This window comes from Sorex araneus, chromosome 3 (genome assembly GCF_027595985.1).
Source record: "Sorex araneus isolate mSorAra2 chromosome 3, mSorAra2.pri, whole genome shotgun sequence".
NCBI lineage: Eukaryota > Metazoa > Chordata > Mammalia > Eulipotyphla > Soricidae > Sorex > Sorex araneus.
Genome location: NC_073304.1, coordinates 6,081,486 through 6,091,447, shown reverse-complemented (window position 1 = coordinate 6,091,447; position 9,962 = coordinate 6,081,486).

The following is a 9,962-nucleotide window of genomic DNA, read 5'->3' as shown; positions in this document are numbered from 1 at the left end:
CAGCACCCTTCTAGGTCTGTTCCAGGGTTTCCGCAGTCAATCCCCCACCCCTGCCACACACACACACACACACACACACACACACACACACATACCATGCATGTAGAAGAATGTCCAAAGTTTCCAGAGTCTGCCATGGACCCAACCAAGGGCATGGACCAGAGAAATTGGGAGGAAGAAAAATCCCAGGACATGAACAATTCAAGCAATTATGGGGGATAGCTTTGCATGCAAAGGTGGGTCCTCTCTCCCCAGGCTCTGCATGGTCCCCCGAGCACTGTAAGGAGAGCCACAGTGTGCTCTCTAGAATGAGAGTATTCCTGTCCGGTGCTTATCACTGTGCTGCTGCTCCCTCCGGGGCTCTGTCCTGCTCCTGTGGCCGGCAGGAACTTCTGCCCACGGAGGATCCTGTGAAAACCACTTGATATGGGGAAGCGCCTGCAGGCCATGACGTGTGTAACCTGCTCTGAACGTGCATAGGGCTCTCTCTCACCGGCCTGAACGTGCATAGGGCTCTCTCTCACCCGCCTGAATGTGCACAGGGCTCTCTCTCACCCGCCTGAATGTGCACAGGGCTCTCTCTCACCGGCCTGAACGTGCATAGGGCTCTCTCTCACCCGCCTGAATGTGCACAGGGCTCTCTCTCACCCGCCTGAACGTGCATAGGGCTCTCTCTCACCCGCCTGAACGTGCATAGGGCTCTCTCTCACCCGCCTGAATGTGCATAGGGCTCTCTCACCGGCCTGAACGTGCATAGGGCTCTCTCTCACCCGCCTGAACGTGCATAGGGCTCTCTCTCACCCGCCTGAATGTGCATAGGGCTCTCTCTCACCCGCCTGAATGTGCATAGGGCTCTCTCTCACCCGCCTGAACGTGCATAGGGCTCTCTCTCACCCGCCTGAACGTGCATAGGGCTCTCTCTCACCCCCTGAATGTGCACAGGGCTCTCTCTCACCGCCTGAATGTGCACAGGGCTCTCTCTCACCCGCCTGAACGTGCATAGGGCTCTCTCTCACCCGCCTGAACGTGCATAGGGCTCTCTCTCACCCGCCTGAATGTGCATAGGGCTCTCTCTCACCCGCCTGAACGTGCATAGGGCTCTCTCTCACCCCCTGAATGTGCACAGGGCTCTCTCTCACCCGCCTGAATGTGCACAGGGCTCTCTCACCGGCCCTGGAACTCAGTTTCACTTTTTTTTTTAAACCTGCAAATATCTAAGTATCTGCTTTGTTTGGCCAGCTTTAACCCCCTCCTCCCCAGAGGCCTGTGGTTTGCATTCCTTTGGGCCTGCTAACTCCCAACACCCCTAGCTCCTCCCCCCTCTGCCCCTTACTCCTGCAGGACTGTCCCGGCTCCCCACAGGTGAGCTATGGCCGCGAGGCTAGCGGCCAGTGGGCAGTTCGCATTCCCTTGGATGATCATCACCTTTTGGCCCCTCACTCACTGTGGCCCCTAAACCGTAACTCCCAGGGCTCAGGTCTGTATGGTGGGAAATTATTGGCCCAGAATTCCAGGGTCTCCCTACCTACCTGCTTTGCTCGGCTCCCCCCTCACTGACTGGATAAACCTGTGTAAGAAAAGGAGGCCCCAAACCTGCACATGAATAAAAGCGCTTTTCCTAATCTCCGGCGGCAGGCTCTTAGTTTGATAAGGAGATTTTCTGCCGTGCCTTTCACCCCATGGCCCCCTCCCTCTGGCTCCCCAGTGCCCCAGGCCTGAGTGTGTGGCTCTGGGGACAGCCCCCTCCCCCCCCACTCAGTACTGGCCTCCTCTCATCCTGCCTCTCTGGGGCCCTTGGGCCCTCCCTAGGTCCTATCTCCCCTGCCCTCTGGTCAGTTTCAGAGCCTTTGCCTTCAGCTTCAAAGCAGACGAGGCCTCCAGACTGCAGAAACTTCTGGAAGGAGCTCTGTGGGGCTGTGTGGTGGGTCCCGTGTGAGGGTCCCGTGCCCTTGGGTCTCGAAGGGACTCCACTTAGACCCGAGTCTCCGGGCTGAGGTGGGGAGTGAAAGAGGGAGCCGTGGTTCCCCCTGCCAGCTTGCTCTGAGTGGTCTCATCTTCCTGGCCCCCTTCTCCATGCTTTACTTCCTGCGAATTCCTGGGCTCTTACAAACAGGAAGTTAACAATTGTTCAACATAAAACTCTGCAGGTAGAGGCCCGACAGCGTGGTAGGATCCTTGCTGTATAAAACACAAAAATAAAAAGAAAGGGGTGCCACACCAGGGAGGTTGAATGGTGATGACGAGGCAGGTGAAGGAAGGAATGGAGCCAAGATGGTTGGTCTCACCGCAGTTTATCCCAAACTTCTTTCTCCATTCTCCTCTGATTCTCCTCCTGCTTCTTCCTCCCCCATGCTACCTCATTCTCCTTCTCTGCTTCCACTCGAACTCCCCCCAGGCCCCTCATACAGCTACCTTAAATCTCCTGCATTCGCTCCGGATGCCGCAGGCCGGGGCTTACACGTAGGTGTGGTTACAATACATAGGGGGTAAAGTTCTATCCCTTAGGGGATGCTTTCACTAGGACAGAATCTCTCTCAGCATGACATCCACCCAAGAGCGGATATCCATGGGTGTGTTTCTCCTTTCTTTGTCCGACTAACTGTAAGTATTCGTATTATAAATCATTTTGTAAGGACATAGCAAGAGATGCATTAAGCTTATAGAATTGCTCTCCAGGGGTCACCTCAATCTCAGACTACAGCGCTCAGGACAGATTAGTCTTTCCTAGCCCTAGCAGGGCCCTGTCTCATCATTGCTTTTGGATCATGACATGACACATGCCCATGACCAAGCTCTTAACATATAGTTAAGCATTAGGCGCTTTGGCCAGGCCCATCTCGATGCCAGGGTAGCACACAACTCACCGCTTACCCTGGGTCCGTCCTGTCCCCCATTGGGACCCTGCTTTTGGGGGTGCTAGGAAGTAAAGCCAGCTGAGGCTTAAGTCAAGAAAGCAGATGCCCGGGAATGAATAATATTTGAAGCCAATTAAATCCCATGTTACCAAAGCATATTAATAAATGTCTTTCTTTGTTCATACAAAAAGGATATTGTTTTAAGGTAAACTATTCAAAAGACATGAGAGGAGAAAGACAATATTAACTTAAAGACAATATTAACTTACACTGTCTAGCAAGGTCTGACCTTACAAATTAAGAGTTTGATTAGAGGAAGAGCAGATAAACTGGTAGAAGTGGTTACAGATAAACAAAGGAATGGGAGTGACTCAGGAGCACTTTGATGGGCTTGACTGATAAAGCTAAGCTCCTTGTGGCAAGGGGAGCAGGACAAACCAATGATATCCAACACTTGCATTCTCCATGACATTCTTAACAATTGGTGAGAGGTGTAAAGAGCTCTGCCAATCTGCGAATAATGTCAGGCACCCGGTGGCCCGGCTGAGGCCTCTAGTGTTTTTTACCAAAGTCGGGGTAACTCCCCCCAGCCCCCATGCTCCCACACCCACCTCCCACCGCAGCTGCTGTGTGGACACATTGGCCTACACCTTAGATCCCAAAGTCTCTAGACTGTGTGGCCACATATGTGGTCGCATGACACCTCCAAAAGCAGCAAACAGCTTGATTAAATCCTTAGACAAGGACTCAACCACCCTGAGATCAGATATAGCAATGTTCACATCAATTGCTTTTCTATACCTATTGATTTTATTTATTTTTGGTTTTGGGGTCACATCCGGCGATGCACAAAGGTTACTTCTGGCTCTGCACTCAGGAGTTACTCCTGGCGGTGTTCAGGGAACCATATGGGATGCTGGGAATCCAACCTGGGTCGACCATGCAAGGCAAACGCCCTCCCCGCTATGCTATCACTCCAGCCAATACCTATTGATTTTAATATTGCATCTTTGTTATCTAATCAATGTTAATTCTAGAATCTTACTAACAGTTATGGCTTTTTTCTACATTAAAATAAATTTTAAAAAATTTAAAAAAGTAAAGTACAACCATAAAAAACAAATAAATTTTAAAAAACCCAAAGAGGTAAATTTTCATTTAAAGGGCCCATACAAAAGAACCCTTATCTTTAACTTCCAGGATTCTCTGTCACACTGAGATCCAGTGATCCTATAAAACCCCTTAAAATGAGCCCCTGTTATCTTAGTCCTATACTAAGTTCTCCCTCACATGGGTGTACCTTTTCCTTTCTCTTTCACTTTTCTACTTTCATTTTTTCCTTTTCGGGTCACACCCGGCGATGCACAGGGGTTACTCCTGGCTCATGCACTCAGGAATTACTGCTGGTGGTGCTGGGGGGACCATATGAGATGCTGGGAATCGAACCCAGGTCAGCCACATGCAAGGCAAACGCCCTTCCCACTGTGCTATCACCCCAGCCCCTACTTTTCTACGTTCTAACTCTGAGTCTGAGTGTCTTTGTTACTCAATAATAAAGAATGAAAATATCGAAGCGCAGAGACCCCCAACACCACCCTTACATGAGAAGGGGCTGTTGGCAGAACGAGCCTTTGGGTTTCCTCGAGGCATCCAGACAAGAAGCCCCTTCTCCCCAGACTCTCCTCTCTGAAGCGGGGCACACACAAGTTAGTCCCAGGGGGTGGGGGGTGCCAGCAGTATCCTGCGACTCCAGTTCTCCATTTCCAGTTCTCCGTGGGCCCCCCACCTCCGCTTTCTCCCTCCCAGGCTGCTCCCACAGCTCCTCTTGGAGAAATTCTTCCAAGGAAACAGGATTTTCACCTCAAGATCTAGCTGCTTGGAAGGCCAACATCGATATTTTATTTTTTATAGGAAAAACAGTGTTTATTTATTATGTGAACACTAAACAGTCTCTAAATGTATGGGGCTTTTTTAATTAAAATTTTTTTTATTGAAATGTACTTAAGGTATACAATATGGAAGAGTTAGAGAACCTAGGACATGAGCAATTTGGTGACAGGACTCAGTGTTGCTTCCCAAATTAGAAAATTCGTATTACTAAGCCACTGCAGTAAAGAGGCCAGTTCTGGCCTCAGCACTAGCTCCAGATAGAACAACCAAATAAACCTTTATTAATCATTAATAGATTTGAGTGATTTTTTTCCTTTTTGTGTATTTTAAAATATTATTAATTTTAACTTACTAAAATAATGTGTAGGTACATTATGAAATCTGCAAATCACAGCATTGCTTCAATGAGAAAAAAAATGAATTGCCTATAATCCCAAAACTTTCAAGTAATGACTATTATTAGTTTGGTATAATTTCTTCTAGTCCATTTTTTCTATGCATCCACACATACCTTTTAAACTACTTTGCACTGTATTCTGAAAAATTTGCTCAAACTGATTTTTCTCTTAACATTATATATTTCTGCAAGACATTTTTGTATCCTCTTAAAACAGACTGCTTAAGAGCTACATAGTACTCCATCGTTTGGCTTCATTACTTTTTGTCTAAAGATTTTATCACAATCAGATTGTGCCTAATTTTATGTTTTTACATTTACTAATAAACATCATCATGAAGAAAAAAATAATTTTTTTATTGAATCACAGTGAGATACACAGATACAAGGCTGTTCATGGTTGGGTTTCAGTTACATAATGTTCTAACACTCGTCCCTTCACCAGTGCACACTTCCTACCACCAATGGTTCCAGTCTCCCTCCTGCCCTCCACGCCCCCCACACTGTTTCTGTTTCTGTGGCAGACACTTACTCTTTCTCTCTTTTCTTCTCTCTCTCTCTCTCTCTCTCTCTCTCTCTCTCTCTCTCTCTCTCTCTCCTTTTGGGTACTATGGTTTGCAATACAGGTACTGAAAAGTTATTGTGTATCCCTTTACCTAATCTCAACACTCAGTCCTTGTCCATAGTGACCATTTTTTTTTGGTTTTGGGCCACACCCAGTGTTGCTCAGGGGTTACTCCTAGCTCTGCACTCAAGAATTACTCCTGGCAGGGCTCAGTGTACCCTATGGGATGCCAGGGATCGAACCCTGGTCTGCCATATGCAAGGCAAATGCCCTCCCCGCTGTCCTACCACTCCAGCCCCCAGAGTGACCATTTCTTTTTCTTTCTTTTTTTCTTTTTGGGACACAACCGGCAATGCTCAGGGGTTCCTCCTGGCTATGCACTCAGGAATTACCCCTGGCAGTGCTCAGGGGACCCTATGGGATGCTGGAAATCGAACCCGGGTCGGCCGCATGCAAGGCAAATGCCCTACCTGCTGTACTATCTCTGCAGCCCCCAGAGTGACCATTTCTAACTGTTATCAACATGGATATTTGAAAGTAGGGTGCTGTGCCTGGGGAAGTTTGATTTCTGAGGAAGGGAGATATTTCTGAAGAGGGCCGGCTTGAGTTAGGACTAAGTCATCTTCCTACAGGTCAGACACTGCCGTGGCCACTCAGCTCGGCTTCCTGCTCAGCAGCCGGGCTCCACTCTGCCTGCTCCTGGCCTGCAGAGAGTCGCGATTGTTCCTTCTCCTTATCTGAAGCCCTGGGTGGAAACTCTTGGAAATGGGAAGTGTGGGAACCGGGAACCCACAGAGCAAGACGCCAGGGTGCCCGCAAGTCACACTGACCCAGAGACAGCACATACTTAGCCAGGAGCATCACAGCCTATGCTGGGGTCATCTGGGGGAATCCCGAGCTGAGGAGAGGAGACAGGGTAGACCGATGGTGGAGGCCACAAATCTTGGGTCAGGCTGAGGGCAGAGGAGATAAAGACTCTGTCTCCAGCCAGGATCTCGGGACTTGCTCAATGTTTGAAAAAATGCCCCTGGAATTTGATTCTCGTCGGGGAAGGCCAGAGGAAACAAGAGCCTTGAACGAAGAGTTTATTCTGTTCCAGGGGCCGTCGGGGCCTCCTGAGAAGCCACCCTGCCTCACAGTGCAGCTGCACGGCCCCCAGCAACACACGTTGCTTAATCCAAGGAAAGGGGAGAAGGACTGTAAAGCTGATTTATTAGACTGTTTATACTTGCTAATACACAGCCCGCTTTCGGGGGGAATGAGTTTGTTTCTGTTACAAATTTTCAAGGCAGCCGAAGAATAAATTTAAGACCTCCACATGAACCTTGGAGGCAAGCGGGGTGGGAACACCAGTCCGGAGGGAAGAAGGAGGGGCCGCGGGGGGCGGTGCAGGGGTTAGGGCCCAGGTCTCTCAGGCCGCCGACCCACATGGTCCCAGCACCGAGAAGGTGGCATTCGGGCCCCACAGAGCCCAAGCACCATGATGTCAAGAAGAAACACAAAAATGCACTAGAGAATTGTTCTGTTTGGAGACACACAAATGAATCTCGGACCCGAGCAACTTACAGCAGAGACGGCCTGGAACTCTGCAACAGGCTGTTTCCTCTGGGATGCTCCAGACGGGACAGGTGTCGTCCCTCCGGCTGCCCTCTAGGAGCCCTGGTGGCTGTCATTTTCTAGAAGCCAACGAGACGCTCCAGAGTCGTGGTGACGGCAAATCCCAAGTCTCACGGGACGGGAGGAGTGGGCCCTCCTTCTTCCCCCACCCCTTGGGACTCCGAGATGACGCCACATCCACCCACCATCTACTTAAACTCCCACATGGCCATGATTCAGAGACACACAAATGAATCTCGGACCCGAGCAACTTGTGGCAGCAATTTCTTCAGACCCTAATTAGTAAAATCTTAGAATTCCTAGAGTGCGCGGCCACAAGAGTGGCCACACAACGTTATATTATATGCATAACAAGCAATACAAAACACATTGTCTAGTATTGCATCTCGGGCAGGTATGAAGAGTAGTAGGACTGGTCTGGAAATATCGAAGGTAACTAAAATAGAGAAAGAATATCTCGCAAATTGTCTACCACACAGGCAGGGAAAGGGTGGGGTGGAGTACTGGGGATTTTGATGGTGAAAAACGTGCACTGGTGATGGGATGGGTGTTGGATGACTGTATGATCAAAGTTCAAACATGAAATTTTTGTTACTGTACTTCACAGTGAATTAATAAAAAAAATTAAGAAATTAAAAATAAAAAGAATTGTTCTGGGGCTGGAGCAATAGCACAGCAGGGAGGGCGTTTGCCTTGCACGCAGCCAACCCGGGTTCGATCCCCAGCATCCCATTTGGTCCCCTGAGCACCTCCAGGAGAAATTCCTGAGTGCAGAGCCAGGAGTAACCCCTGAGCACCGCCGGGTGTGACCCAAAAAGCAAAAAAAAAAAAAAAAAAAGTTCAGTTTGTATCTCGTTCATGTAAATACCTACTTCTGTTTGCTCAATGTTCTCATCCTGGGTTAATGATGGCTTGGCAAAACTTCAAGTAACAGTTGGTCTTTGCTATGCCTTTTACTTATTTAATTTTTTTTAAATTCTCTTTTGAGCACAGGAGTCTCCGGGCCCCTCCCTGCAGTTCTTGACAGACTTGGCCAGTGGTTCCATGTGGGGGTGGAGGACGCGGGGTGGTGTTGACCCAGCAGTGTCAAGGCTCTCCTGTTTGGTATTTGGGGGCTCCCTCTGGTGCTCTGAGGCTGCCAACGCTGCACCATCTATCCTGGGGAGGGAGGGACAGGTGGTGTTGGGAATCGAACTGGTACCAGCCACATGCCAGGTGTGCAGCTTCTCTCCTAGACTGTCCCCCGAGCCCTATTCATGATGCTTGTTATCCTTATTGCTATTATTTTGGTTTCCTGAGCCATACCACAGGATCCAGGGCTGCTCCCAGCTCTGTGCTCGGTTGCTCCCTCAGTGCTCACTCAGTGGAGCACTGGGTGCTGTGGGCAGAGCCCAGCACAGACCACTGAGTGTCTCCCGGGCCCTGGCAATGAGTATTGATCAGTGTTGGCATTGGGCAGTTTTCAAAAGTCAAACTACTCTGGGAGAAGGAGGTAGAAGCAGGGGCAGCAGCCGGCCCCTGGCCCCATCTCCGGGCACAGTTCAGCTTGTGAGGGTGCCGGCCATCGAGACAGCCATGGGCTGCGGGGACCGTCGGAGACTCCGATCGGAGGTTGCCATGGGCCACTGCAGTCTTAGTAATACCATTCCCAGGACAGCGGCAATGTCTCGATCCCCGGCACCACGCCTGGTTCCCCGAGCCCTACCAGGAGCGGTCCCTGAGCTCCCCCGAGTGTGGTCCAAACACCCGAACCGAAATGAAAGTATCTTCCCCCCTGACTAGACGTTTCCTTTCAGGCGGACACTGCCCTGTTTATCCTTAGAAGGCCTGGCACGAGACGGAGTTTCACAGGGTGTTTGTAAGACGAACTAATGAATTATCTGAAGTTTTGATTATCGTAAGCATCTAACAATAATATTTTGGACAACTCAGTTATGGCACAATCATTCCACAGATGCTCCGTGACCCTTGACGATAATTCTGGAAGAACATGTTTTATGACAAGAAAACATTCCTGCCATGGCGTCATTGTTAAGAGAAAGCCACGAAGCACAGATAAATGGCAAGCAATTTGCTTTAATGAAACCCGCGGACTAGATCCTCGAGCGTGGCAGGGTATAAATCACCCCCCGAGCAGAACCAGCTTGATCTGGCAGAAGGCGAGGCTTCATAACTGATTTGTCTAGAGCTGCAGAGAAAGCTCGTTCTCCGAGGGGAGACTGTACAGCCCTTGGTCCCTGTCATAGCTCTGGTGCAGACTGGAAGGGGGGGTGTCTGATTCCACGATGAGGCGTGATTCTTAGTCATCGGGGTGTGAAAGGGCCCTCCTCAGGCTGAGGCAGTTAGTGAAGTAACCCAGGGGACAACTCACTGAAGTAGGTGTCCACAGGAAACCCACGGTACTATAGCTTTAGCACGCAGAGAAATTTGGTACAAACTGGAGCAGATGGGGTGGGGGGTGGGGGGTGGGGGGTGGGGAGTGGCGGGGGGGTTTTCCTCCGCTCTGCCTGCCTGCTTCAATCCCCCCGTAGTGCTTAGCACCCTTTTGTGATCAGTCTTTCAAATGCTTCACCAGTGGGGTTTGATGGTTTAACTCTTTCAAGAAAAATAAAATTTGGTAATGGTGGGGGGGGCGGGG